This window comes from Penaeus monodon, chromosome 16 (assembly GCF_015228065.2).
Source record: "Penaeus monodon isolate SGIC_2016 chromosome 16, NSTDA_Pmon_1, whole genome shotgun sequence".
In the NCBI taxonomy this organism is placed as follows: Eukaryota; Metazoa; Arthropoda; class Malacostraca; order Decapoda; family Penaeidae; genus Penaeus; species Penaeus monodon.
Genome location: NC_051401.1, coordinates 27159353 through 27175946, shown reverse-complemented (window position 1 = coordinate 27175946; position 16594 = coordinate 27159353). Strand labels below are relative to the sequence as shown.

The 16594-nt window shown below is 37.0% G+C and overlaps 1 pseudogene; it reads right to left on the bottom strand.

Annotated features, from left to right (window-relative positions):
* Window positions 1-3470: 3470 nt before the first annotated feature.
* Window positions 3471-16594, bottom strand: part of LOC119582998 — a 14006-nt pseudogene continuing 882 nt past the window's right edge.

The window sequence follows — 16594 nt, the reverse complement described above, 5'->3', positions numbered from 1 at the left end:
GTGGATGGAGATTATTTTGCAACTTTACTAATCTTATTCTTTCATACATGTCTAAATTCACAAGTAGATTTTCATACGTGTCTAAATTCACAAGTAGATTTTCATACGTGTCTAAATTCACAAGTAGATTTTCATACATGTCTAAATTCACAAGTAGATTTTCATACGTGTCTAAATTCACAAGTAGATTTTCATACGTGTCTAAATTCACAAGTAGATTTTCATACGTGTCTAAATTCACAAGTAGATTTCAGTATAGAAATGGATTTGATGTTTTGCGGTTCTTCGTCAGCAGCACCATGAAAATAACCTTCCAAAACATGCAAATACACAAAACTTCATAAACCAACAAATTGGAAATGTCTATCTTTTCCGGGGACTTCATATAGCGCAACATCGCAAATCATAGACACGGACAATATGTAAAAGATAAAAAAAAAAAAAAACAAAACAAAAAAAAAAAAAAAAAAAAAAAAATATATATATATATATATAGTTAAATATAATATATATATATATATATATATATATATATATATATATATATATATAATAACATACACATACATATATAAAAATATAAATATATGTATGTCTATTTATATATGTCTATATATATGTGTATATACATTTGTATATATGTATATCTAATATATCTTGACATAACAAACAGCACACACCACACACACACACACCCACACACCACACACACACACACAGCACACACACTATATTATGTGTGAAAAGTTTTACTAAGATTTTTTTTCTAATCTTTTTCTCTTCTCTCTCTCTCTTCCTCTCTGATCTATCTCATATCGATCTACACACACACACACATAACATTTATATATATATCATATATTATATATGTATATATATATCATTAGAGAGAGAGAGAGAGAAAGAGACAGAGAGAGAGAGAGGAATATAGATATCATGTATATATCCATGTTTATATATATGTACACGCGCGCACCCACCACACACCCACACACACACCTTCACAAACACACACACACACACACACACACACACACACACCACCATATACACAGATATATATATATATATATATATATATATATATATTTTATATTATATAAAATATATATATCACATATTTTATTTTTTATTTATATCATATATATATACATATGGTATATATCACATACATACATACTATATATATTATATATGTCTATATATGCGTATAATATATAGATAATCTAATACTCTCTTTTTTATGCTCTATACTATCTAATTTATAGTATATATATCATATCTATCTTAATAGTATATATATATATATATATACTATATTATTTATATTCTATATAATATATATGATCATATATACACACACACACACAAAGCCGGGGGAGGGGGGGGGAGCAAACCTGGGCTACAAGCACACACACACACCCACCCACATTCTATATCTATATCTATATATAATTATCTAATATATAATATATTCTATATCTCTATATATCATTATATATATAATCTATAGTGTGTGTTGGGTGGTGTGTGTGTGTGTACATATAATACGACTGTCGGACTTTTCGCAGATGTGTAATTTGCCAACTGATTATCGACCGAACAATTTAGCCAAATGGCTATTTCGCCGCCTGACTGAATATGTAATAAAAATTTCAGTGCTCATTTCCCATGTTTACATAAGATTAAGAACTTACTAAAGATAACTCAAACCAAGGACAAGCATTTATCAAAAGTAATTAGACAAACATTTATTCAGACTGTTTACTGGAACGATACAGGATAAGGTCCATATGCGAGCTTAGCCTCGCCCGCGGACTATGTCCATGAGGGGAGCCCGCCTGTGTCCGACTAATGCCGACGTCGTTCACGTGTGTCCCAGCTGCTGCCTGACCTCGCGAATCTAGTCCTTGTACCGCCGTGGGTGCCCAGCCACAGCAGTAACCTCCAGGTGACGGTTGCAACTTCTCGCGCCCGGGCGGGGCGCGAACCGCCGACCCCTCGGATGAAAGGCCGACACTTACCATTGTACTAGCCCGGAGGCTGTACTGTACGAATAGTCAAAATCAGATCGCAACTCAGAGATTGTCAACGTAAGTCCTCAAGAAGTGAAAGCTTTCAAAGCATTTATACTTTGGAAGTGAGGTCACACGAGATGACATACGAGCACTGACGTATGTCTCTGCAACGGTCATTCGAGGTCGCCAGGAATGATCGCTAGGGAGGGACACGGCAACGCTCGTCCTCGAACCCCGTACGACATAACATATTGTCAACGGTCACCGACGTTCATATCTGTTGAGCGAATTTGACCTAAAGTTAAACTGTAGTTTAGACTGTAGACTTAATGCATTTATTTTTATGGAAATAGAAGTAATATAATTTTTGCCCCCTTTTATGTCTAATTCATTGGTTTTGAGATAAAAGCAGCTAACGTATACAATATGTAATTATACTGCATCCTGCAAAATTTTGTTGCATTGTTTTTTTTATAGAAGCTATAGAAACGCAATGCTTTTATTATACCTGGTACATTTCTTTCTTTTAAAGTAAACAACAGCTACAATATGCTGCTCTTTATGAGTCACATGTCAGTGGTACTTCGTTTCAGCATAATTGTCGGCGGTGAGTCCGTTCGGTCAAATGCTTGTTGGCAATATAGCCCTTCGGCCAAAAGTCCGTTAGCTAATTGTTTGTCGGCGGAAAGGTATTCGACATGAAGTCCGCACACGCACATAAACACTAACACACACACATAAATATATATGTATATATACTGTAACCCAGCTATATCTGTGTCATATTACAATATACATGTATATATCCTGTTTTATTTGTATATATACTAAATATATATATATATAAATAAAAATGTATATGATATATATATATATATATATATATATATATATATATATATATACATATATATTCTATAATATATTAAATATATATATAGATATATATTATATATGTATAATATATATATATATATCTATATAGAAGAATATATTATATATATATATAGTATATATATTCTGTGTGGTGTGTTTGTGTGTGTGTGTGTTGTGTGTGTGTGGTGTGTGTGTGTGTGGTGTGAATATATAAAATAACACACACACACACACACACACACACACACACACTCAATATATATATATATACTATATAATATATATATATATATATAATAATACTATATATATATATATAATATAATATTAGGCACCATATATCATTACACACACCATATATATAATATATATATAATATATATACTATATCTATATTATATAATATATATATATATATATATATGTTTGTGTGGGTTTTGTGTGTGTGTGTGGTGTGGTTTTGTGTGTGTGTGGTTGTGTGTGGTGTGTGTTTGCATATAAAACGATTTCGTGGATGAAAACATAAACAATATTATTATTATTATTTTTTATTCCTCACCACCATCACTCATCTGCTTACATGAGGGAAACAGTAACAGTTACCTCAGCTTCCTCGAGCTCCTGCTGAGCCTTGCGAACTGGCCCAATTTGAGGCGGCGAATCCTCCTCACCTCCTCGAATTGCGCTTGTAGGTCTTGGATCTTCTGCTGGAGCGTTATCGACGAGGTCCCTAGCATCTGTCGTGGGTTCTTCTTGTCCTCATCAGACTGGAAGGCGAGCTCCTGATGCGCCTCTCGCCTTCCTCAGGTCCTTTCTGAGAGTCTGCATGGCGACGAAGTTTCATCCGTCCAGGAAGTCTCGATGTCACGATGCGAGCTTCAAGTTCGCTGACAGCCTGTCTTACCAGTCTTCAGGGCAGCATCTCACTTTTTCCTCAAGACGGGTCTGGAGATATCCTTGACGGTAAACTTCCAAGCCCTTGCGCATCTTCCCTGCGTCTGAGGCGTGTCCTGTTTCACAGCGGAGCTCTCGGGCCAGACGTCAGCATCTAACATGGCCTTCTTCGCCTTCTCCTCAGAGTTCTTGGCCTCGCTGAGCATCTCCTCAAGGTCAGCCTGCAAAGAATAGATTCTAAACTATAAACTGAACACATTTTGAAAGATGAGTTTTCATCACACACACACATTTATATATATATATGTGTGTGTGTGTGTGTGTGTGTGTGTGTGTGTGTGTGTGTGTGTGTGTGTGTGTGTGTGTGTGTGTGTGTGTGTGTGTGTGTGTGGTATGTATATGAGTTAGTGTGTGTGTGTGTGTGTGTATGTTAAGATATTTCCTATTATTACAAATCTAACTTTATATATGTATATTATAATATATCGAATATATATATATATATATATATATATATGTACATACATATATATATATACATCTAGATATATCTCTATATAATATATATATATTATATGCTTATCTATATGGATATATATATATAGGATATATATATATCTATATATATATCGTATATAGATATATATATATGTAAATTGTATTATATGTACACACACACACACACACCCACACAACACACACACACACGCCCATATATATAATATATCTATATATATATATATATATTTATATATGTATATCTATACATATCTATCTATATATATATGTATATATATATTCATACATATAAATGTGTATATATATGTATATACATATATATGTATGAATAGCAAAACACTCTTCCGTGCTGATACAATGGAAGAAAAACCCACAATACAATAAATCTAGTTTTTGTATTGTGTTTTTTTCTTCCATATATATGTATATATATGCATATATGTATATATATGTATATATAAATATATGTATGTATGCAATGTATTGTAAATACCTGGAGAGTTTGCATTTCTCCCTCAAGCTTTCTCTTGGAAGCAGTAAGAGCTGCATTCTGGTTGGTCAGGTTACCGATCTGTTCACGTGCATCGTTGAGTTCAGTCTCGGCATGGCGACGGCCACGGTCAGATTGTTCCAGGAGCGTACGAGATTCCTGACAGCTCACCATAGAAGGTCGTTGTGGCGGCGGTCAGCAATGCCGTACTGCTCTCGATATTCAGAGGCAAGACGTTGCTCTTCTTTAACACGGGCCTCCATACCCTTGATGTCATCCTGGACCTTCTTATAATGCTTGTGAAGGTCCGAATTAGCCTTATTAGCATGGTCAAGGGCAATCTCGAGCTCGTTGATATCGGATTCAAGTTTCTTCTTTAAGCGAAGAGCCTCAGCCTTCCCTTTGGCTTCAACCTCAAGAGAAGCTTGCATGGAATCAATAGCTCTCTGGTGACACTTACTGAAAAAAAATATGTCTACAATACTTTATCAAATTTTAAAGAATATTTTGTATCATAAATTCACACACACACACACACACACACACACATACACACACACAACTACTTACCGAGTATTGTCAAATTCCTCCTCTTTCTCCTGAACACGCCTGTCAATTTCTTGACGGACTTGGCTAAGTTCAAGCTGAGTGCGGAGGACCTTGTTCTCTTCTTGTTCAAGAGCAGCCTCGGCTTCCTCAAGAGCAGGCTTGAAGCTCTTCCTTCTCAAGTTCAAGACGCCTAGCGTTCTTCTGTGCTTCATGATACGCTCGGCCTCCATCACCAATCTGGTCCATCAAGTCCCGGATCTCGTCATTGAGATTCTTATTCTCACGACGGATAGAATCAAGTTGTTCAATATTTTCCTCATAGGCAGCCTTCAGACGGAAGTGTTCGGTGGCGTAGTTAGCGGCATTCCCTCTGAGAAGCATCAAACTTCAGCAGAAAAGGTCGTCAGGGGGGGACCTTCAGCTTCCATTCGATATGAATCTATCGAGTTCTTCTGTTGCTTCTCAGCGGAGTTGGCCAGATTCTGTGCACGTTCAGTCAGCGCTTTGAGTCGTCTAGCTCACAGCACAGCACGCATCTTGGTCTTCTCCAAATGCAAGTTCTTAACATTGAGAGACTCAATCTGCATTTCAGCTTCTTCGAGACGAGCGGCAAGCTTCATGCGAGAAGCTTCAATTTCTTCTGCACGAGCAACACCCTCAGACTCGTACTTGGAGCGCCACATGAGAGCCTCGGCATTAGCCTTAGAGAGCATGCGCAGTACATCCCCCTTGGCTTCGTTCTCCTCGTCGAGTTGTTGGCGGAGAATTTCAATGTCGTGTTCCAAGTTGCGGAACTTACCCAAGAGAGTGGCTCGTGCCTGAGTATAAAACGGATAATGTCAGTTATCCTGTTCCTATATTTACCCATATATCATAAATTACATTATTATCTATGTCTACGTAGTGATACATACATACATACATACATATATATATATATATATATATATATATATATATATATATATATATACATATACATACATATATCTATATATATATTAATATATATATATATATATATATATATATATATAGATCTTATATATATATAATATATATATATATATATATATACTACATATGAAACAGTACTTTTCTCCAGTATGACCTTACCCTGCTTTCTTCATCAGCAAGTTTCCTAGTATCGTCGAGCTGATTTGTAAGCGACAGCTTGGTCCTGGAAAGCTGGGCTACCTGGTTCTCAGCCTCTTCTAGCTGGCGCAGAAGGTCAGCATTTTCGCAGGCAAGCTTCTTCTTTGTGGCATCATAGTCGCTCAGAGTGCGGTTAACATCGTCAAGTTTCGCACAGAGATCGCCGTACTGATGCTGAAGCTGTTTGGTAGTCTTCTCCGCAGCAGTCTGGCGAATTAACAAACATTAATACGTATGCATATCTATGTATACACACTTCATATATATGCATATGTGCATATATATACTATATGTATATATATGTATACACACACACACATATGCATATATATATACATATGCATATACATATATGCATATATGAATAAATAAATAAATAAATATATTATATATATATATATATATATATTTATATATATATATATATATATATATATATATATATATATATTATATAGCAAGTGCAATTTTACATATTCACGTGACACATATAGACAGACATACAACAGACAAGTAGGCAATCGAGGTTAAGTTCCTTGCCTATGATCGTTATGTGAAGTAGGTTGTGATGTACTTTCCTTAATATATGCCGGTACAAGAAGTAGGTATTATACAGACAATGGGACCTGAAGAGGATCATGAACGGGATATACGTTATATATATATAACGTGAAAAGGATACTAAACGGGATAAACGTGAAAAGGATACTAGACGGGATAAACGTGAAAAGGATGATAAACGGGATAAAGGACATGAAAGGAATTATAAACAGGTTTACAAAATATAAAAAAAGCAACTGAAGCACGTCATGAATAGCTTTTCTGTACATGTGAAAGCAAGTAAACCGCATATTACTTCCTGCATCCTAGAGCCTATGAAACAATTGTGTGTCTCAGTGGCGAGTCCTGGACACTGACGGCTGAAACCCGGGGCAATATAGAAGCTGCAGAAATGTTTTCTGGCGCGCACCTCCATTACCTTACACTGACCGACTGTCCAGTGAGGAGATCCTCAGAAAAATCGGACAGGGACGCAAGCTTCTAGAACTGATCCGAGCGCGACAATTCAAATTCCTGTAGTCCTTAAAGACACATTAGAAAACCTTAGCCTAAGCAGTAAAACAGAAGGCAAGCAAACTCGAGGCAGAACGAGAAAAACATTTCTCAACTATTTTAAACAAACACTTCGATGCCTGTGGAACAGAGCCCGACAACATGAAACATCGCATTAGAGTTGACACAGAAAGATAAGGTAAGAGTGGCTTTGAAGTCACAGTCAAGGAAGTTTATAAATTTTATCTAAAACTGAAAAAGCAAGTAACAGTAAAGGACTAATTAAGAAATTTGTATATATATATATATATATATATATATATATATTAGTATATATATTTATATATATAGATAAAATGGCCGCGGTGGCCGAGTGGTTAGAGCATCGGAACTCCACGAATGTCATCTGAGTTCGAAGGTTCAGTCACCGGCCCGGCGCGTTGTTCCCTTGGGCAAGGAACTTCACTCGATTGCCTACCTAGCCACGGGTGGGCAAGCCACCAAGTCAAGTGCTGGTCCCAGCCCCTGATAAACAGAGAGATGGATTACCTAAAGGTACACCGGCAACTCTCCGTGGAACAGGACTGGGGACCCTCCCACTACTCAACATCCAGAGCATCACAACATGGAAACTACAATTTAAGTTCATGCTGTGACCACAAATTAAGCGGCTCAAACATGAAACTGCCGTTAAAATTATATATATATATATATATATATTATATATATAATATATATATATATATATATATATATATATATAATATATATATATATATATATGCTCACAAATAAATATGTATATGCATATGTATATTTATATGTATTCACACACACACACATATGTATGTATGTATGTGTATACATACATACATAGACAGAGATATAGGTGTGTGAAGAGATGGAGAAGGGAAGAGAGAAGACTCACCTTATCACGGACAAGTGTATCCATGGCTGCTTTAGCATCATCGGCATCACGTTTCATGGCATCCTTGTCCTTTCGTCAAAAAAAAAAAAAACAAAAAAAAAAGGTGTGTCTGGATTCTGATTGTAAAATTTGGTGTTTGAATTTACAGTTTATTATTTCAAAACGCATGCAAATTGTATGGACATGTATTAGATTATGCATAACTCATCCTGAAAGTTCTGAACACAGTCTTACCCTTGCTTTTCTTTTGTATAAAGGTACTCGATTTTGTTCCGAAAGCTCAGCTAGCATCATTCGTTTAATGCTATCTTGCGGAGAAGTCGCCCGAGCCGCCTCAAACTGCTGGATGTAAGCTTTCCTTCCATGTCCGGCGAACTTTAGGCAGTTCACATATCTTCGAGAGACGCCAGAACAACTGCTTCTTATTGAGCTCAATCGCGTGGCAGTGGCACCACCGCTTCGGGTCAGTCGCTTCACAAGTCTCCCAGTTCGCGAGAAAGGAGAGTCTTGGCTTTTTCAGCCTTACTGCGAGCCTGACGTTCATGTTCAACTTCTTCCTCGAGTTCTTCGAGGCGAGCCTGAAGTTCCTTTAATTGTCTCTGATCTCTGTAAACAAGTGCTTGTTCATCCTCGATTTTGGATGTAATGGCAGAAATTTCTTTTTCCTTGCGTTCAACGGCCACTTCAAGTTCCTTGTAATTACGTTCTAGGTCAGAAACAGCTTCCTGAGTCAACTTGTGGTCACCTTCGACCTTCCTCTTTGCTTTTTCAACCTCACTGCGAAGTTTCTTTTCACGTTCAAGAGAATCCTCGAGTTCGTCAAGAGTGGATTCCAACTTAGTCTTCATCTTGCTCAAGTGATTACACTTATCCTCAATACACTGGACATCCTCAGCAGTCTTTTGGTTGCATTCCTGAAGGTGCTTCTTCTCCTTGTTAACCTTGGTAATTAGTTCTTCCTGATGGGCGATCTCCTCATTAAGGTTGTGAATCTGCTCGTCCTTGGTGGCCTTGTCCTGCTCACCTTTCTGAACAAGAAGCTCGAGATCCTCAAGTTCTTTCTTAAGGTTTCCAACCTCTTGTTCACACTTCTTCCTACCATTGGCAATCTGACTTCGCGCTTCTTCTTCTTTGCGAAGACGTTCCAACGTTTCCTGGGGCACCAGTGAAACATGTGCATTAACCACGTGTAGTATATATATATATATATATATATATATATATATATATATAATATATCTATATTATATATATATATATATATATATTTATATAAACACTTTGTGTGTGGGTTGTGTGTTTGTGTGTGTGTGTGTTGTGTGGTGTGTGTGTGTGGTGTGTGTGTGTGGGGTGTGTGTGTGTGCGTGTGTTTGTGTGTGTGTGCGTGTGTGTGCGTGTGTGTGTGTGTGTGTGTGTGTGTGTGTGTGTGTGTGTGTGTGTGTGTGTTTTCCGTTATAATACGCTAATAAGTGTATGTGCATATCTAGACTATTTCATATACAACATGAGAGTCACTTACATTGAGCTGTCCTTCGAGTTCTGCTTTCTGTGCTTGCATTTTGGCTTGTTTGTCCAAGTATTCAGACATTCCACCCTTCGAGGAATCAAGAGCATTCATGAGCTCAGCTCTTTCCTCGAGAAGAGCAGCGTTCTTGATTTCGAGTTCTTCGCGGGCCTTGACCTCTTTTTCGAATTCAGCCTCTGCTTTTTCAGCTATTTCTTCCAACTTTGCGATCTCATCCTCGGCACGCGTGGCGCAGAGCCTAGGCTTGAGCTTGATCCACAGCTCATACCAGAGCCAAGCGCGCATGATCTTGAACTTCCTGAGGTTGCGCTGCACAACAATGAGGGCAGTGCGCTGCTTCTGCATCTTGGAGTAGAACTTGCGGCTGATGTAGCCACGAACCCATGCTTGGAACCAGGTGAGGAGCAGGACCACGCGGTCTTCGCGGATCTCCTCGAGTCTACCCAGAACACCAGCGCGGAAGAACACCTTAATCGAGAGAAAAATAAAGATATAAAGACATTCCGTGTATACATTTTGATAAATGGAATTATTAACTACTGCTATTGGGAGGTATAACATGAGAAAATATACCTTAAATAAGTAGATATTGATATTAACCTTAGTGTTACCGCAACGGTACAACTCGGGATCAAGGCCGGCCTTTTTGAAGCAGGCTTCAGCTGCCTTCTTGTCCTCTTTCGCCTCGATCATCTCCTGGGCTGCTAGAATGTTGTACCTGGTGGCCAAAGAGAAAATAAACTAGTTTTAGTATTTTATGGGCTATAATTCATTTGGACCATTAAAACTTAAGGATGAATATAAATACAGAAACAGTAACGAGTGTGTTTGGAATAAAACAGCTATAACATAAAAGGACTGATAAACCATGATGCCCCAAGCAGAACTAGCCATAAACATAAACTCGAGATTATTTCGGTTTTATCGTCTAATTAGGATTCTTGCCCGACCCGATGGATTGCTGTGGCTGTTTCAATCCTTTCAGTATGGGGTTTTAAAATTGTTTTTTAGCCCCTTCTCAAGAGTCACTATTTTTTATATTTTTTATCAAGAACTATATTTATATACAAAGAACAAAGTGTAAGTAAACACTGAAGGAATACCGCTGTTTGAAGTCCGGATAAGGCATCCTGTTGGGGAAGCCCTTCTGGCAAATACGGATGCCCTCAAGTACACCATTACAGGTCAGCTGATGCATGATGAGGCCAGCATCCACAGCGCCTACGGACAGGAATCAAACGGATGAGCTTTTGTAAGTAATTGAAACTCAGTACGTGTAAACATATCCTTACACATACACACGCATGGGTTTACTCTTGCTGAGACTCCGAGCTTTTTTTTTATTTTATTTTTTTGTTTTGTTTTCCTTGAGTTTTACAAAAAATGAAAATAATAATTTACCAGGTTTCTTAAATTCGTTGGGCACAATGCAGCGGATGAAATGCGGATGAGTAGCATTGAGAGTCTTCATCAAGTTGCTCAGCTGGTCCTGCGAAATAAAGAAAATAATTTAGACTTCAGTATGAAAAGACAACTCACAAATATACATATAAACGCCACACGATCCATTAATAACGTGGTCCTAAAGTGAGGAGCGGGTAGTATCATGACCCCTTCATTTTTTTTTTCAAAATATGGTTCAATATTTTCCAAAAGAGATGGAAACTAAAAGGAGGAGGGTCATTCACAAGAAATCTGTGATCCAGATCGTAATGAGTTTCATAGTCCATGCAACCTCTCCGAAACATTATTTACATCAAGAGCTTGAACGCTTGAAGCTTAACATTAACAGGGAAATCATGTGAACTGGCGGATTGAATGGAAAGATATAGGTGGGATGTCGTAGGAATAACAGCTATAAGATATGCTAGCAGTGGTGACTTAACAACACTTGAAATTATAAGTTTTGTGTTACTGCAGAAATTATTTACGAAAAAGAAGTCAGGGTTCTTGTCCACAAAGATATGTAAAGTCAATTTTGAAAGATTCCCCATTTCAAGCAGAATGATCTTTCTACGTCTGGTTGCCATATTAGAAAATGTAATTATGATCCAAAAATATACCCCAACTTTAATCAAGAAGATTAAGAGATTATATTTCCCCCCAAAAAATTCTTATCAACACTACGAAAAAAGGAGAGTCACCTGGGACATTACCAACGATAACAGACTGACCACCAGAATTTTGGATAAGAATAAAAAAATCTTATATTTTCTAATGCACTCAAACAAGCATAAAGCCTTTAAGAATCATCAGTACAATATCAATAAACCATAATCAATACATGGTAGAGTATGTCCCAAAGCAAGACATAAACAAGGAACGTAATTTGTATAATCAATATTGAGCCAAGACACATTAGGAAGGGTAATTTCAGAATAATTCTTCAGGAAATAGAACAATTCCGAGACTTAAATATTCAGGAAGAAATTAACACTAGGGAAGAATGTCAGCCTTTCTGCCAATGATAACAATGATGATAAATATGCGAGGAGAGAGAAGAGAACATGTCTGTTTAAAATCGAATCTGTAAATGCACAATTTCTGGAAAAAACAGATACAGAACTATTGAAATCGAGAGATTATGACAACCGAGTTCGTACAGATCATTTGTGTGTGAAAGCGTTTGAGCTTTTTATTTAATTATGCACGGAAAATACATACTATGATTTCCCCTATTTTTCCTTGTAAGTTATCGCAAAATAGGTATAGAATTAACATGCCAAGACATTTATGAATCTGAAACTATTTACATACCCTGTAACCAGATGACACCGTTTTGAAGCCAGTTTGCTGCTTACCGCCTTTGCCTGATGATTGGAAAAGAAAATATGTATTATAATACAGACTTCTATCTTGCTGATGAATGAAAACAACTTTTTATATTCAAGTTGTGTACATGTACGTCTGCGGAATTTGTTATATACATACATGCATACATACACACATATATGTACGCATATATATATATATATATATATATATATATATATATAATATATATATATATATAATATAATATAATATATATACACACACTCATATGTACATACATACATAATGTATATGTATACATATATGTATATATATATATATATATATATATATATATATATATATATATAATATATATATATGATCTCTATAGATCGATAGATATAGATAGATAGATAGATAGATAGAATAGAATAGATAGATAGATAGATAGATAAATAAGTAGATAGATATAGATATGTGTGGCATGTGTGTGTATGTATGTGCAGGTATGGATTATACATATATATATATATATATATATATATAATATAGCATATATATATATATATTTATATATATGTATATATATATATATAATATATATATATATATATAATATTATATATATATATATGTGTGTGTGTGTGTGTGTGTGTGTGGGGTGTGTGTGTGTGTGTGTGTGTGTGTGTACGTTTTATAATATATATTATATCTGTGTGTGTGTGTGGCGTTTTGTGGTGTGTGTGTGTGTGCGTGTGTGTGGTGTTGTGTGTGTGGTGTGTGGTGAGGTGGTGTGTCTCGTGTGTGTGTGTTGGTGGTGTGTGTGGGTGCATGTGTGTGTGTGTGTGTGGTGTATGTGCGTGTACATATGCGTGTGCGTGGCGTGGGTGTGCGTGTGCGTGTGCGTGTGTGTGTGGTGTTTGTTAAGTGTGTTGTTTTATAAATATCTACATTTATATATCTCTTTTATGTATTATATATCATGTATGTATATTATATATATATATAGATATATATATATCTATATATAAATATATATATATATATGTGTGTGTGGTGTTGTGGTGTGTGTGTGTGTGGTTGTGTGTGTGTGTGTGTGTGTGTGTGTGTGTGTGTGCATGTGTGTGTGTGCATGTGTGTGTGTATATATACATTATGTATATATATGTATATAATATATTACATTTATATCTATAATATATATATATAATATAATATATATATTATATATATCTACACACACACACATACATTATATACATATGCAGATAATATATACATATATATATATATATATATATATATATATATATATATATATATATATATATATATATATACATATATATACACACACATATGTAATCACACATATGTGTGTGTATGTATATGTATTCACACACACACACATATATATATATAATATGTGTGTGTGTGTGTGTGTGTGTGTACAAATATATACATACAGATACACACACTTTCACATATACATATACATACAATATGCTAATGAGTGTTAGGAGTCTGTAAGATGGCATATCTAACTTCATAACCATGAGAGAATGACTTGCCTCCTTTGCCGCCAGCATCACCGGACTGGCCGGGATGGTCAGCGAGATCTCGACTGTGGGGCGTTTGGAGGCCTTCTTGAGCTGGTCCGACCGACGTGTCGTTGAGATGATCCATTGTTCTTCTCGAGCGAGCCAGTCAGGTTTTTTTTTTTTGGGGGGTGTAAAAAAAGGACACGTGCCACGTAAGTGAACGATGCAAGTGTTGTCAGGCGGGCCGGGCTTTGGAGGCTGGCGGATGAAGCGCGAGACTTTTCCGATTTGGGGTTGTTGTTGAGCTTCTCCTCGAAGGTCTTGTCAGTGGCCTTGGGGAACATGGACTCTTCCTCAAGGATGGAGAGGAGACCCATTTTCTGACAGAAAATAATATGTTAAAGTTAAAGGAAATATTTTCTGCGTCTCAAAAGTAGAAGCAATTCTACCAAGAGCTGGGTAATATTCAGTGAGAATAAATTGATGACAATACCTTCTCGAAGAGTTCAATGCAGGCCTGCAAATCCATACCGAAGTCTACGAACTGCCAGACAATGCCTTCCCTTGAGTATTCTTCTTGTTCCAGCACGAACATGTGATGGTTGAAGAACTGCTGCAGCTTCTCGTTACAGAAGTTGATGCAGATCTGCTCGAAACCGTTGAACTGCAGAAAAAGACAATCATTATAATATATTATCATCACTGATTTTGCAACAACTCTTAAAAGTAAGGACTGTTCACTGAGAAAATATAATATTTTTTTTTTTCCGCTGAAGAACCTAAAACAACTTACGTCGAAAATCTCGAAGCCGGCAATGTCGAGCACACCGATGAACATGGCGCGAGTCTGGCCAGTCTCGAGTGTCAGGTTACACTTCTTGACGAGCCATGAGAACACACGTGAGAAGATACCTTGGCCAGTGGCACCGATGTTGTAGTTGACAGCATTGACTCCCATGCCCTTGGTGCGAACTCGGAACAGGGGGGGGGGGGGGGCCTTGATCTTGGGCTTGCAGAAGTTCCCTGTAGAGCTCCTCGGCGTCAACACCGAGCAACTTGGCAACAATTTCTCCGGACTTTATAAAATGAATGATAAAAAAGATTTTAAGATGAATATGGAAAAAGGTAAAACCATGCACTTTCTTCAAACCGTGTATGTCACCAGGTATCCATATAATTACAGATAAAGTCGTACCTCAGTGCCATCAGGTTCGGCCTGCTCCTCACGACCCCTCTGCTTGAACTTCACGTTACCAAAGTGCATGACGCAAGCGGTAATTTTGTAGCAATTGTCTCTTTCCTCATGAGAGAAATTGAGGATATCGAAAGCTTCCTGCAACCATATTGTAAATAAAAAATAATTGAAGTTTGGGGAATTCATAAACTAGACATTCTCATGTGTCGCGACCTGGGTACTCACATTGAATTGTATAACATAATTGAACATGAAAAGTGATAAGCATTATCAGTAATTGTATGCTTACGTGAGTGAACTGCATGTCTTCCTTGTCGTCGATAGATGGGACGGTGACCTTACCCTGAGACTCGTAATGGTAGTCGTAAATGTCATTAGACAATAAGCACATTGCTGACAGAGAAAATTGGAATCATTAGAAACAGTACGCACAGTGAATGATAACATATATATGTGGTTCCCCTAGTAATTTTACTTAGGTTAATACTAAGGATCAACCTTTGATAGATACTTCTAAAATATTTGTATTCTCAAAAATACGTTCCAGCCAGTTTCTTTTGGTAGATAATAACCTACTCTCATTGGCTGCCCTAATGAATATTCACTTACGCTTCATGTAGTCGATTTGGTCGCACATCAGCTGGTAGAAGATATGATAACCACGCTCGGCGGGGGATTGGGAAATGACACGAGCCTTCTCCAGCAGGTAGACCTCGATGTCAGCGCCAGAGAGCTTGCCGTTGGGAGCGAAGTGGACGCGGATGAACTTACCCTACGATGAAGGATAAAGTTATAGAATTAGATTCCAGCTTCTTGTTTACATTTGAGTACAATCAGATTTCATTGTGAACAGCAAATTACAGATCATACTTACGAAGCGAGAAGAATTGTCATTACGGGTGGTCTTGGCGTTACCATAGGCCTCCAGAATGGGGTTGGTCTGAATGATTTGGTCCTCAAGGGTCTGCATTGGACAGAAAATTTGTACTGTAGAATTGTATTGAATACTTTGGAAATTATTTTAGATCATTATTTTGAAATGCCTTACCTGTTTGTTTTCACTCTCCTTTTTCTCGGAAGCGCCGACGTTGGCG